A 13,768-nucleotide genomic window follows, 5' to 3' on the forward strand; every position below is an offset into this window, starting at 1 on the left:
GATGTATTTATAGGAATGAATTATTTCCATGCTTATATCTATAAATACATAGAAGAGGAATAAAATCTAACTTGAACCAAAAAAGAAAAAAAAAAAACCAGAACCCACCAGTTGTACAGAGGGAAACCCATCAGGGCACTTTCTCCAGCGGGAAACAATTCTGAAATTGGTCAGAGGTGGGGAATCACCTCCCATGCAGCCAGCAGCCCCCCACCCCCACCCCCGCAAGGAGCGTCCTCATTGCAAAGCTGGGGGACCGTGCCGAGGCCTCTGTGAGTAAACGTGAGCCGAGCCCCAGGCCAGCTGCTGCTGAACTGTTCCCACCCTTCCCAGGTAAAACACCTGAATATGTACGAGGGCTTGAAAGCCTAGAGGAAGGGCCGTGGAGCCACAGCAGCGACAGCACGCAGGCCGACTTGGTGCCTGCAGGCCAGCCAGGATGGTCCTGGCCCCGGGCGCTCTTCTGGAAGCTTTCCATTTCCCTGCCTGGGATACTCCTCCTGTCCCGGCCCCCACTGCTTTTTTCCTTCCTCACCTCTGCCCGGGGAGAAATTCCAGCGGAAGGTATGGGTGACACATCCTCTTCTTTAGCAGGTGGCAGCCCGGCAACTCCTGCAGAAAGTCCAGCAGAGCCCCACTCACACCGGGCCACCCACAGAGCCGTGGCCCCTCCCTCCCTCCCACCAGCACAGCCCCGAGACTGCTGACGGGGCAGAGAATATGGCGTCAGGCACAGCTGCAGGGGCTCTTGCTGCCTGGAGCAGTGTTTATATGGACCTCAACCCAGGCGCACCTGGGGAGGGCTGGCCGGCAGGGTCAGGCTGCCCAGGTCAGCCCATCCTCACCCCTCAGGGACTCACATTGCAGAAAATGGACCTCGCTGAACCGGCCAGGTCCAAGGAACAGGTGTGGGCTCCTGAGAGTCTGGATAGACAAGGGGCTGCAGCTCCGGCTTGTTTTCTAATTCCTTTTATCTGGCCCATGAGTGGGAGACAACTTCAAGAAGACCCTCTCCTAATGAGAGGAACCCAGGAGTCAGGGAGAGGAGCGGTGATGGGTGGAGACAGAGGCCTGGTGCCCCGGCTGCGGTGGAAGCCTCTGGAAGACCAGGCAGAGGGAGGCCGCACAGAGTGATGCCCAGGGTCACAGACCTGTCGGAGCTGCTGTCTGTTCGTTCAAGTCCTGCTCTGAGGTGCTCTGTGTCAGCTCTGAGTGACAGGTGATCTGGGCTGCTCTGCAATGAGGGCTACGTGCACGGTACCTGTGTGCCCAGCCCTGCCGGGGTACCTGCCCAGGGGAGCTCCGTATCCTGGGAGGGGGCCTGACCACGAGAGCGCCATGGGCTGCTGGGGAGGGGGGGCCTGCCCAGGTGAGCTCCGTATCCTGGGATTGCCCTGACCACGAGAGCCCCGTGGGCTGCTGGGGACCTGGTAAACGATGTCGGGACAGTCAGTGAAGCCACCGAGGATATACATCCGGTAGTTCCTAATTCCTACACCCTGCTGGTCATTCTACCATCCACCAGGACACGGTATTCTGTATTAGACTTCAGTGATGCCTTCTTCTGTATTCCATTGGTCCCCGAAAGGCTCTGCTGCCCTAGTAACCAGATTAGGGAATGGAGAAATGCTGCCGCCTTGTGGCCGTTTCCCACAACAGCAGCTTTAAACCCAGTGCTCATGGTCACTAAATATTCACACTCACTGCAGCCTGTAAATGGCACCTGCCCTGAAAAACAATCCTGGGGTCGAAAATGGACCCAAAACTTCTAAAGAGGGCAACCGTGCAAGAAGACAATTTCAAGAGGTTAATTGTACTCTCCGTTTTTTTCTGTTTTTCTGTACCAGAAGTTGAAAACGGCCCCTCCGCCACGCCCCGGTCCCCGAGGCCTCCGTTGCCCTGCCGGGGCGGGCTGGCCGCGGGGATGGCGGTAAGGCGCAAGGACAAGCGAAGCTGGGCCTCAAGAGGCAGCCCGCGGTCCCCGCCCCCGTCTACGGCCATACCACCCTGAACGCGCCCGATCTCGTCTGATCTCGGAAGCTAAGCAGGGTCGGGCCTGGTTAGTACTTGGATGGGAGACCGCCTGGGAATACCGGGTGCTGTAGGCTTTTGGCCTCCCGCTGCTGCGGCTCCGCCTTCTCCTTTAGTCGCCCGCGGCGGTGGCCGCCAGCTCCGCCCCCCGCCGGGCACCGCTGCAGGCCCCACCTCCTCCGCCCCCCCCCCACCACAGCGCGCCAGAGGGGCCGCTCCATGCGGCCCGAAGGCGGCCTTGGAAGGCAGCGGCACACCTGAAGCTCCGGGGGTGTCTGGCCCGGACCCAGACTCCGCCGCGGGCCCGGGGGGCGGGTTGAACCGCCCCCCCACCACCACCACAGCGCGCCAGAGGAGCCGCTGCATGCGGCCCGAAGGCGGCCCTGGAAGGCAGCGGCACACCTGAAGCTCCGGGGGTGGCTGGCCCGGACCCAGACTCCGCCGCGGGCCCGGGGGCCGTCCGTGCGGCCCGCGAGCCCCTCCACCTGCACCTGGCCGGCCCCACCGGCGCCCAGCCCCGGCGCCGCCACCTGTCCGCCGGTGTGGCTCTCTGCAGCTCTCTCCGGATAAAGCTGGATAAAGGTCTGGATGGGAAGGAGGGGCAGTGATTCAGCCTATTGCTCTTAGTGCCCCTCCCCCACACTCAGAAGCCCTTTGTGACAAGGCCACAGCTCTGTGATGCAGGCCTGGGGTTCTGCCATCAAGTGAACTCCCAGAGCTCTGTTGCCTGAGGGCGGCAATGCAGTTCAGAAGACGGAGAATCTCTTTTCTTTGAAAAACACTGTTGCTATCTGGCTGAGATCCAGCCCAACTTCCTGGGTGATTGATATCATCCTTGGCTTCCTGTGTGGACTGGGGCTCTTCCTCATGTTACTCCCCTGCTTCCAGAGTAATCCATTCTTAGCACCACCTAGGAAACCTAGAAACATCAGGAAGCATCAAGTAGAGCTGAAGGGGAGGAGCAGGAGTAGGAAGAAAAGGAGATCTTTGAAAGCTTGCAGAGATTGCCTGGAAGAACTGGAGGGGACTCACAACCTGGCTTCACCTCTGCGGAGCTGCCTGGGGAGGCTTCCTGGCAAGGGCAACTTTCACCAGCTCTCATGTCAAGACCCTCCTGGTGAGATGTGCAAAGCAGTGCCTGCTGGAGCCTGTGGAGGATACTGCTTGAAGGCTTGGGAACCCTGCAGGAACACCTCCTGTAGGGTTTCCTTCCTGGTTCAAGACACTCGAGAGGTGCTGGAAGCACATATTACAAGGTTTTGGGTAAAGCACGGGCGGACCCTACCCCTCAAGGTCCTCAAGCCCATCAATCTCTTGAAGTCGACAAAGTTCCAACCCTCCACCATCCTGCGGTTAGCCTCGTCCCCTTCAGCCACCTGTGTATCTGGGCCCCACTCAACAGTCACGTTTGCTGAGTTCCTGGAGAAACCTCCTCAGGCTCATTCAGGAGAGAAGGTGAGAACAGAAGAGTCCGTTCCTGCCCTGAAGAGGCCTCTCCTTGTCCCCTCCACTGTGTGTAAGGAAATCCAGAGTGCCCTGGGAGCGATTCCACCTGGTGACTACCATGGGCCCTCAAAGGCTTCTCTGACTGCACAGCAGGGAAGGCCACCTTCTCAGTCCCTCACGCTCAGCCTTGTGGGCAGAACCTGGAAGAGTGAGACTGTGGAATGGGTCAAGAGGGACAGCCTAGAGCCAGGTCCAAGTTCAGCAATGGTCAGGAACGAGCCAAGAGAGGAGAGTGGTGGTCAGGCCTCAGGAGACCCCTGCCATAGGGTAACAGTGATGGAGGCGAACTTAGGATCCCAATCTTTGAGAGGTGAAGAGGCCAGGGAGGCTGTGGAGGCCAAGGAGTCTCCTGCTCTTCAACCACAGTCTAGTGTTATCTTGGAAACCAAAGTGTTGACAAAATCCCAAACCACAAATGTACCTATGAGGAGTTTAGAGGTGCCAGGGGCCAGGAAAAGTTTCCTACTACCTAGAATGTCTGTTTTCCAACATCTAGGTGAGCCATGCCTTAACATGGAGGTTGCTAGTGAGTTTAACTCCAAAGTAAAGGTACAGTCAGACAACCAGCTTCAGGACTTTCCCAAACACAGGTTCCTTGCTGCAGACAACTTGGCTTCTCAGGTGCCTCAGTGCCATCCCCAGAGAGTCCCCACCAGAGACACGTTAGCTTCCCAGGAGCCAAGTGGCCTTATGGAAGGCCAAAGGAGCAACCTAGGGCAGCAGGAGCCCCAAACTTCAAAACTCCAAGACTCATGGAAGAGCCAGAGCAAGATGATTGCCCCTACTTACAAAAGAGAGGACCGTAGGAGGCATAAACCAGGAGAGCATGAAGAGAGGTTTAAAGAATGAGGGACCCCTCAAGCTGGAAGTACGAGCCGCCCTGCCCAGGTCAGGGGAATAACAGACTCTATTGGGAGCAGATGTCTCCAGCTCATGCCAGAGAAGAAATGTAGCCCTCCAGAGAGCCTCTTCAGAAAAAGGATGAGGCTATTTTTAAAGTGGATTTTCCCCAATAAAAAAGTCAATGGTCGAGATGCTCTGCAAAGAAAAAAAAAAGCCCATATCAGCCACTGCCCGGAGTCACGGATCAGTCCAAAGCAGATCAACCTTGAAGAGTGAGACTGCTGAGGGTCAGGCACTCATGCCCGCTGTTGGACAGATCGTAGAAGAAACAAGAGCGATTCACCATGGACTTCACGCCACAAAGTTAAATGAACACAGACTGGAATGCCAAGTCCCAGTGTGTGGGGGTTTCTGCTGCCATAGGCTTACCTCCTACCCAGAGCAAGGGAGAATGATGGGTTCTACAGCCTGCAGTCATAAAGCCACCTCCAAGGGCCAGAGTTGTGCTGTCAGGGAAAGGGAAGTCAGACACCAACAGAGTTTGAACAGTGTAAGGTTCGACGATGAGCAGCTGGGCCTAAGGTGCCTCCCATCCTTGCCCCCCAGGAAGAGTGTGTTTCCAGTTAGTACCTGCCAGTATGGGCCAAGGATTCCAGGTGCCCCAGCCCGCCATAAGCACTGTCCAAGGCATTGTCATCTTTGGGGAGGTGTCTTGCCTGGTCGACAGTAAAATCCTTCTTTAGTCTTCCCTTTAGTAGGAAAACATGTCTCCAAGTAAAATTTCAGTCCATGTAGAGAAAATGATTTTCTCATTAGCACATCCAAGATATTTAATGTTCCCCAATACATATATATATATATTTTTTTTTTCTAATAAAAGCATAGTGTAATGGCAAAAAAAAAGAAATTTAAAACGGCATGGAAAACTGCTGAACATTAGGAATAATTAAAGATATGCAAATCCAAATTACAAAAACCTATCCGCTCACACCAGTCAGAATGGCCATCAGCAAGAATTCTGCAAAAAGTAAATGCTGAAGGGGTTTTAGAGAAATGCCTACCCTTGGTCCAAAGTGGGACATGGTAAGAGCCAGTAGTGAAAACAAAAATGAGGTGCCTTGTAAAGGTAAATACTGAGCTACCATTCAATCAAGCATACCCACTGCTGGGCCTATCGCCTGAGGGGATGAGAATCAAAAAAAAACACAGGCTGGGCTTCACTGGTGGCCCAGTGGTTGAGAGCCCACCTGCCAATGCAGGGGACACGCGTTCATGCCCCGGGTCGGGAAGATCCCACGTGCCGCGGAGCGGCTTGTCCCGTGAGCTAGGGCTGCTGGGCCTGTGCGTCCGGAGCCTGTGCTCTGCAATGGGAGGGTCCACCGCAGTGAGAGGCCCACGTACCGCATTAAAAAAAAAAAAAAAAAAAAAAAAAAAAAAAAAAAACACAGGCTGGCAATCCTCCACTCCAGCAATATTTACCATAGCCAACACTTGGAAGCTACGAAAATGTCCATCAACAGAGGAATGCACAAAGAAGAAGTGGTCCATGTACACAATGGAATATGACTCCAATAAAAAAATATATAAATACAATTTATAAAACAAACATAAGTAAGGAGACATCAGCTTTGGGGGGCACATTCCACTCTAATATATAACCGAGGAACACCACTGCCCGGATGGTCTGTTTGCCTAGTTCCCAGGTTGGGAAAAGCAGAAATGCTGCCGCCCTCTGGCCGTTACCTGCAACAGCAGCTTTAAGACCTGTGCTAAGGGTCACTTCATATGCAGCAGTACTGGTGGGCTGTAAATGAAACCTGCCCTCAAAACGTCTTGAGGGAGGTAATGGCCAAAATATTTCTAAATGTCACACACACTTCACGAAAACAATTTGAAGAGGTAAGCTGTACTCACAGTTGAAGAAAAGAAGGACATGCCAGAAAGCTCAATTTCAAGGGATTATGAGACGCATGCAAATCCAGCCACAAAGTGGTATATCGGCTCACACTAGTCAGAATAAACATAAGAATTAAACATAATAAGCAAAAAAACTACAAACAAAAAATGCTGAAGGTGTTGTGGAGAAGTGCATACCCTCAACTTTAAGCGGGACGTAACCTCGGAAGAGCCACTAGTGAGAACAGACTGGAGGTGCCTCTACAAGGTAAACATTCCGCTACCATATGATCCAGCAGGCCCACTCCTGGGCCTATAACCTAAGAAGACAGAATTGGAAAGACACAGGCAGGCAAATGTGCATTGCCGCAGCATTACAATAGCCATGACGTGGAAGCAACCAAAAAGTCCATCAACAGATGAGTGGACAAAGGAGAACTGGTACATGTACAGACAGAATATTAGCCAAGGAAGAAAAGGACACAATGCCATTTGCAGCACCGTACATGAGTCTAGAGGTGATCACGTGACTTGTAGTAAGTCAGAAAGAGAAAGACACGTATCGTATGATATCACTTATAGGTGTTACCTAAAAATTGATACCAGTGAAGATATTTCCACAGAGAAGGGCAATCCCAGATTCATTAAACAAACTTATGGTTCACCAACGGAAAGGTGTGAGGACTGGATACATTACGAGATTGGGGTTAACAGACATATACAAACACAGGTGAAATATATAATCACCAAAGACCTACAGAATACCAAGAGAAGACTACTCAACATTCTGTCCTAACGTACATGGCAAAAGGATCCCAGGAAGAACAGACATATGTATATGTGTAAAAGAACCACATCTTGCACACCTGCAACAAGCCAAACATTGTAATCAAACATGCTGTGATAAAAAAATAAAAAAATTAAATTAAAAAAACGAACAAGAAGTAGTGAGACAAACTTAAGGGGCCTTCTCCTGGCACATTTCATTCCAAATTACAACCTAGAACACGACTTCCATTGAGGCTCTGCTGCCCTAGTAACCAGATTTGGTAAGGGAGAACCGCTGCCCCCTTGTGGCCGTTTCACACAACAGCACCTTTAATCCCAGCGCTAATGGTCAGTGGATATTCAAAATCATTGCAGGCCTGTAAATGACACCTGCCCTGAAAACAAATCCTGGGGTCATATATCGACCAAAAAATTCAAAAGACGTCCATATTTCAAAACGACACTTTCAAGAGGCATATTTTGTTCTGCATATTTGTTCTGCACATTAGGGTTCTGCTTCTTTTTCTTTCTTTCTTTCTTTGTTAAAAAAAAAAAAAAAAAAAACGGGAATGGAAAAAGGCAACCCTCAGAATGGGAGAAAATATTTGCAAACGAATCCATGGACAAAGGTTTAATCTCCAATATATATAACAGCTCATGCAGCTTAATATTAAAAAAAAAAAAACAACCCAATACAAAAATGGGCAGAAGATCTAAATAGACGTTTCTTCAAAGAAGACACAGAGATGGCCAAGACGCACATGAAAAGCTGCTCAACATCACTCATCATTAGAGAAATGCACATCAAAACTACAGTGAGGTATCACCTCAAACCTGTTAGAATGGGCATCATCAGAAAATCTACAAACAACAAATGCTGGGGAGGGTGTGGACCAAAGGAACCCGCTTCCACTATTGGTGGGAATGTGAATTGATACAGTCACTATGGAGAACAGCATGGAGGTTCCTTAAAAAACTAAAAATAGAATTACCATAGGATCCAGCAATCCCACTTCTGGGCATATACCCAGAGAAAACCATAAATCAAAAAGACACATTCACCACAATGTTCATTGCAGCACTATTTACAATAGCCAGGTAATGGAAGCAACCTAAATGCCCACAGACAGACGAACGGATGATGATGTGGTCCATATATAAAACGGAATATTACTCAGCCATAAAAAGGAACGAAACTGGGTCATCTGTGGAGACGTCGACGGATCTACAGACTGTCATACAGAGTGAAGTAAGTCAGAAGGAGAAAAACAAATATTGTATATTCATGCATATATGTGGAACCTAGAAAAATGGTACAGATGACCCGGTTTGCAGGGCAGAAAGAGAGACACAGAGGTAGAGAACAAACGTATGGACACCAAGAGGGGGGAAGCCATGGGTTGGTGGTGGTGGGATGAGTTGGGAGATTGGGATTGTCCTGTATACATGTATATGCATAAAATAGATAACTAATAATAATCCTGCTGAATAAAAAAATCAACTTAAATTTCAAAATTTTTAAAAATAAATAAAATTTTTAAATAAAACGGAAAAGAAGTTCTTCCCTTCACACAGATGTATTTATAGGAATGAATTATTTCCATGCTTATATCTATAAATACATAGAAGAGGAATAAAATCTAACTTGAACCAAAAAAGAAAAAAAAAACCTGAACCCACCAGTTATACACAGGAATACCCATCAGGGCACTTGCTCCAGCGGCAAACAATTCTGAAGTTGGTCAGAGGTGGGGAATCATCTCCCATGCAGCCAGCAGCCCCCCCCACCCCCGCAAGGAGCGTCCTCATTGCAAAGCTGGGGGACCGTGCCGAGGCCTCTGTGAGTAAACGTGAGCCGAGCCCCAGGCCAGCTGCTGCTGAACTGTTCCCACCCTTCCCAGGTAAAACACCTGAATATGTACGAGGGCTTGAAAGCCTAGAGGAAGGGCCGTGGAGCCACAGCAGCGACAGCACGCAGGCCGACTTGGTGCCTGCAGGCCAGCCAGGATGGTCCTGGCCCCGGGCGCTCTTCTGGAAGCTTTCCATTTCCCTGCCTGAGATACTCCTCCTGTCCCGGCCCCCACTGCTTTTTTCCTTCCTCACCTCTGCCCGGGGAGAAATTCCAGCGGAAGGTATGGGTGACACATCCTCTTCTTTAGCAGGTGGCAGCCCGGCAACTCCTGCAGAAAGTCCAGCAGAGCCCCACTCACACCGGGCCACCCACAGAGCCGTGGCCCCTCCCTCCCTCCCACCAGCACAGCCCCGAGACTGCTGACGGGGCAGAGAATATGGCGTCAGGCACAGCTGCAGGGGCTCTTGCTGCCTGGAGCAGTGTTTATATGGACCTCAACCCAGGCACACCTGGGGAGGGCTGGCCGGCAGGGTCAGGCTGCCCAGGTCAGCCCATCCTCACCCCTCAGGGACTCACATTGCAGAAAATGGACCTCGCTGAACCGGCCAGGTCCAAGGAACAGGTGTGGGCTCCTGAGAGTCTGGATAGACAAGGGGCTGCAGCTCCGGCTTGTTTTCTAATTCCTTTTATCTGGCCCATGAGTGGGAGACAACTTCAAGAAGACCCTCTCCTAATGAGAGGAACCCAGGAGTCAGGGAGAGGAGCGGTGATGGGTGGAGACAGAGGCCTGGTGCCCCGGCTGCGGTGGAAGCCTCTGGAAGACCAGGCAGAGGGAGGCCGCACAGAGTGATGCCCAGGGTCACAGACCTGTCGGAGCTGCTGTCTGTTCGTTCAAGTCCTGCTCTGAGGTGCTCTGTGTCAGCTCTGAGTGACAGGTGATCTGGGCTGCTCTGCAATGAGGGCTACGTGCACGGTACCTGTGTGCCCAGCCCTGCCGGGGTACCTGCCCAGGGGAGCTCCGTATCCTGGGAGGGGGCCTGACCACGAGAGCGCCATGGGCTGCTGGGGAGGGGGGGCCTGCCCAGGTGAGCTCCGTATCCTGGGATTGCCCTGACCACGAGAGCCCCGTGGGCTGCTGGGGACCTGGTAAACGATGTCGGGACAGTCAGTGAAGCCACCGAGGATATACATCCGGTAGTTCCTAATTCCTACACCCTGCTGGTCATTCTACCATCCACCAGGACACGGTATTCTGTATTAGACTTCAGTGATGCCTTCTTCTGTATTCCATTGGTCCCCGAAAGGCTCTGCTGCCCTAGTAACCAGATTAGGGAATGGAGAAATGCTGCCGCCTTGTGGCCGTTTCCCACAACAGCAGCTTTAAACCCAGTGCTCATGGTCACTAAATATTCACACTCACTGCAGCCTGTAAATGGCACCTGCCCTGAAAAACAATCCTGGGGTCGAAAATGGACCCAAAACTTCTAAAGAGGGCAACCGTGCAAGAAGACAATTTCAAGAGGTTAATTGTACTCTCCGTTTTTTTCTGTTTTTCTGTACCAGAAGTTGAAAACGGCCCCTCCGCCACGCCCCGGTCCCCGAGGCCTCCGTTGCCCTGCCGGGGCGGGCTGGCCGCGGGGATGGCGGTAAGGCGCAAGGACAAGCGAAGCTGGGCCTCAAGAGGCAGCCCGCGGTCCCCGCCCCCGTCTACGGCCATACCACCCTGAACGCGCCCGATCTCGTCTGATCTCGGAAGCTAAGCAGGGTCGGGCCTGGTTAGTACTTGGATGGGAGACCGCCTGGGAATACCGGGTGCTGTAGGCTTTTGGCCTCCCGCTGCTGCGGCTCCGCCTTCTCCTTTAGTCGCCCGCGGCGGTGGCCGCCAGCTCCGCCCCCCGCCGGGCACCGCTGCAGGCCCCACCTCCTCCGCCCACCCCCCCACCACAGCGCGCCAGAGGGGCCGCTCCATGCGGCCCGAAGGCGGCCTTGGAAGGCAGCGGCACACCTGAAGCTCCGGGGGTGTCTGGCCCGGACCCAGACTCCGCCGCGGGCCCGGGGGGCGGGTTGCACCGCCCCCCCCACCACCACAGCGCGCCAGAGGAGCCGCTGCATGCGGCCCGAAGGCGGCCCCGGAAGGCAGCGGCACACCTGAAGCTCCGGGGGTGGCTGGCCCGGACCCAGACTCCGCCGCGGGCCCGGGGGCCGTCCGTGCGGCCCGCGAGCCCCTCCACCTGCACCTGGCCGGCCCCACCGGCGCCCAGCCCCGGCGCCGCCACCTGTCCGCCGGTGTGGCTCTCTGCAGCTCTCTCCGGATAAAGCTGGATAAAGGTCTGGATGGGAAGGAGGGGCAGTGATTCAGCCTATTGCTCTTAGTGCCCCTCCCCCACACTCAGAAGCCCTTTGTGACAAGGCCACAGCTCTGTGATGCAGGCCTGGGGTTCTGCCATCAAGTGAACTCCCAGAGCTCTGTTGCCTGAGGGCGGCAATGCAGTTCAGAAGACGGAGAATCTCTTTTCTTTGAAAAACACTGTTGCTATCTGGCTGAGATCCAGCCCAACTTCCTGGGTGATTGATATCATCCTTGGCTTCCTGTGTGGACTGGGGCTCTTCCTCATGTTACTCCCCTGCTTCCAGAGTAATCCATTCTTAGCACCACCTAGGAAACCTAGAAACATCAGGAAGCATCAAGTAGAGCTGAAGGGGAGGAGCAGGAGTAGGAAGAAAAGGAGATCTTTGAAAGCTTGCAGAGATTGCCTGGAAGAACTGGAGGGGACTCACAACCTGGCTTCACCTCTGCGGAGCTGCCTGGGGAGGCTTCCTGGCAAGGGCAACTTTCACCAGCTCTCATGTCAAGACCCTCCTGGTGAGATGTGCAAAGCAGTGCCTGCTGGAGCCTGTGGAGGATACTGCTTGAAGGCTTGGGAACCCTGCAGGAACACCTCCTGTAGGGTTTCCTTCCTGGTTCAAGACACTCGAGAGGTGCTGGAAGCACATATTACAAGGTTTTGGGTAAAGCACGGGCGGACCCTACCCCTCAAGGTCCTCAAGCCCGTCAATCTCTTGAAGTCGACAAAGTTCCAACCCTCCACCATCCTGCGGTTAGCCTCGTCCCCTTCAGCCACCTGTGTATCTGGGCCCCACTCAACAGTCACGTTTGCTGAGTTCCTGGAGAAACCTCCTCAGGCTCATTCAGGAGAGAAGGTGAGAACAGAAGAGTCCGTTCCTGCCCTGAAGAGGCCTCTCCTTGTCCCCTCCACTGTGTGTAAGGAAATCCAGAGTGCCCTGGGAGCGATTCCACCTGGTGACTACCATGGGCCCTCAAAGGCTTCTCTGACTGCACAGCAGGGAAGGCCACCTTCTCAGTCCCTCACGCTCAGCCTTGTGGGCAGAACCTGGAAGAGTGAGACTGTGGAATGGGTCAAGAGGGACAGCCTAGAGCCAGGTCCAAGTTCAGCAATGGTCAGGAACGAGCCAAGAGAGGAGAGTGGTGGTCAGGCCTCAGGAGACCCCTGCCATAGGGTAACAGTGATGGAGGCGAACTTAGGATCCCAATCTTTGAGAGGTGAAGAGGCCAGGGAGGCTGTGCTGTGGAGGCCAAGGAGTCTCCTGCTCTTCAACCACAGTCTAGTGTTATCTTGGAAACCAAAGTGTTGACAAAATCCCAAACCACAAATGTACCTATGAGGAGTTTAGAGGTGCCAGGGGCCAGGAAAAGTTTCCTACTACCTAGAATGTCTGTTTTCCAACATCTAGGTGAGCCATGCCTTAACATGGAGGTTGCTAGTGAGTTTAACTCCAAAGTAAAGGTACAGTCAGACAACCAGCTTCAGGACTTTCCCAAACACAGGTTCCTTGCTGCAGACAACTTGGCTTCTCAGGTGCCTCAGTGCCATCCCCAGAGAGTCCCCACCAGAGACACGTTAGCTTCCCAGGAGCCAAGTGGCCTTATGGAAGGCCAAAGGAGCAACCTAGGGCAGCAGGAGCCCCAAACTTCAAAACTCCAAGACTCATGGAAGAGCCAGAGCAAGATGATTGCCCCTACTTACAAAAGAGAGGACCGTAGGAGGCATAAACCAGGAGAGCATGAAGAGAGGTTTAAAGAATGAGGGACCCCTCAAGCTGGAAGTACGAGCCGCCCTGCCCAGGTCAGGGGAATAACAGACTCTATTGGGAGCAGATGTCTCCAGCTCATGCCAGAGAAGAAATGTAGCCCTCCAGAGAGCCTCTTCAGAAAAAGGATGAGGCTATTTTTAAAGTGGATTTTCCCCAATAAAAAAGTCAATGGTCGAGATGCTCTGCAAAGAAAAAAAAAAAGCCCATATCAGCCACTGCCCGGAGTCACGGATCAGTCCAAAGCAGATCAACCTTGAAGAGTGAGACTGCTGAGGGTCAGGCACTCATGCCCGCTGTTGGACAGATCGTAGAAGAAACAAGAGCGATTCACCATGGACTTCACGCCACAAAGTTAAATGAACACAGACTGGAATGCCAAGTCCCAGTGTGTGGGGGTTTCTGCTGCCATAGGCTTACCTCCTACCCAGAGCAAGGGAGAATGATGGGTTCTACAGCCTGCAGTCATAAAGCCACCTCCAAGGGCCAGAGTTGTGCTGTCAGGGAAAGGGAAGTCAGACACCAACAGAGTTTGAACAGTGTAAGGTTCGACGATGAGCAGCTGGGCCTAAGGTGCCTCCCATCCTTGCCCCCCAGGAAGAGTGTGTTTCCAGTTAGTACCTGCCAGTATGGGCCAAGGATTCCAGGTGCCCCAGCCCGCCATAAGCACTGTCCAAGGCATTGTCATCTTTGGGGAGGTGTCTTGCCTGGTCGACAGTAAAATCCTTCTTTAGTCTTCCCTTTAGTAGGAAAACATGTCTC

At 52.9% G+C, this 13,768-nt stretch overlaps 2 non-coding genes across 2 annotated transcripts; both read left to right on the plus strand.

The window, feature by feature from the left end:
- Positions 1–1,989: 1,989 nt before the first annotated feature.
- Positions 1,990–2,108, plus strand: LOC132496525 (5S ribosomal RNA). The gene has a single exon (XR_009533426.1). It is a non-coding gene; the product is annotated as a 5S ribosomal RNA (ribosomal RNA).
- Positions 2,109–10,601: 8,493 nt separating this feature from the next.
- Positions 10,602–10,720, plus strand: LOC132496536 (5S ribosomal RNA). Its single transcript, XR_009533437.1, has one exon. It is a non-coding gene; the product is annotated as a 5S ribosomal RNA (ribosomal RNA).
- The last annotated feature ends 3,048 nt before the right edge of the window (positions 10,721–13,768 follow it).

Source organism: Mesoplodon densirostris, chromosome 9 (assembly GCF_025265405.1).
Source record: "Mesoplodon densirostris isolate mMesDen1 chromosome 9, mMesDen1 primary haplotype, whole genome shotgun sequence".
In the NCBI taxonomy this organism is placed as follows: domain Eukaryota; kingdom Metazoa; phylum Chordata; class Mammalia; order Artiodactyla; family Ziphiidae; genus Mesoplodon; species Mesoplodon densirostris.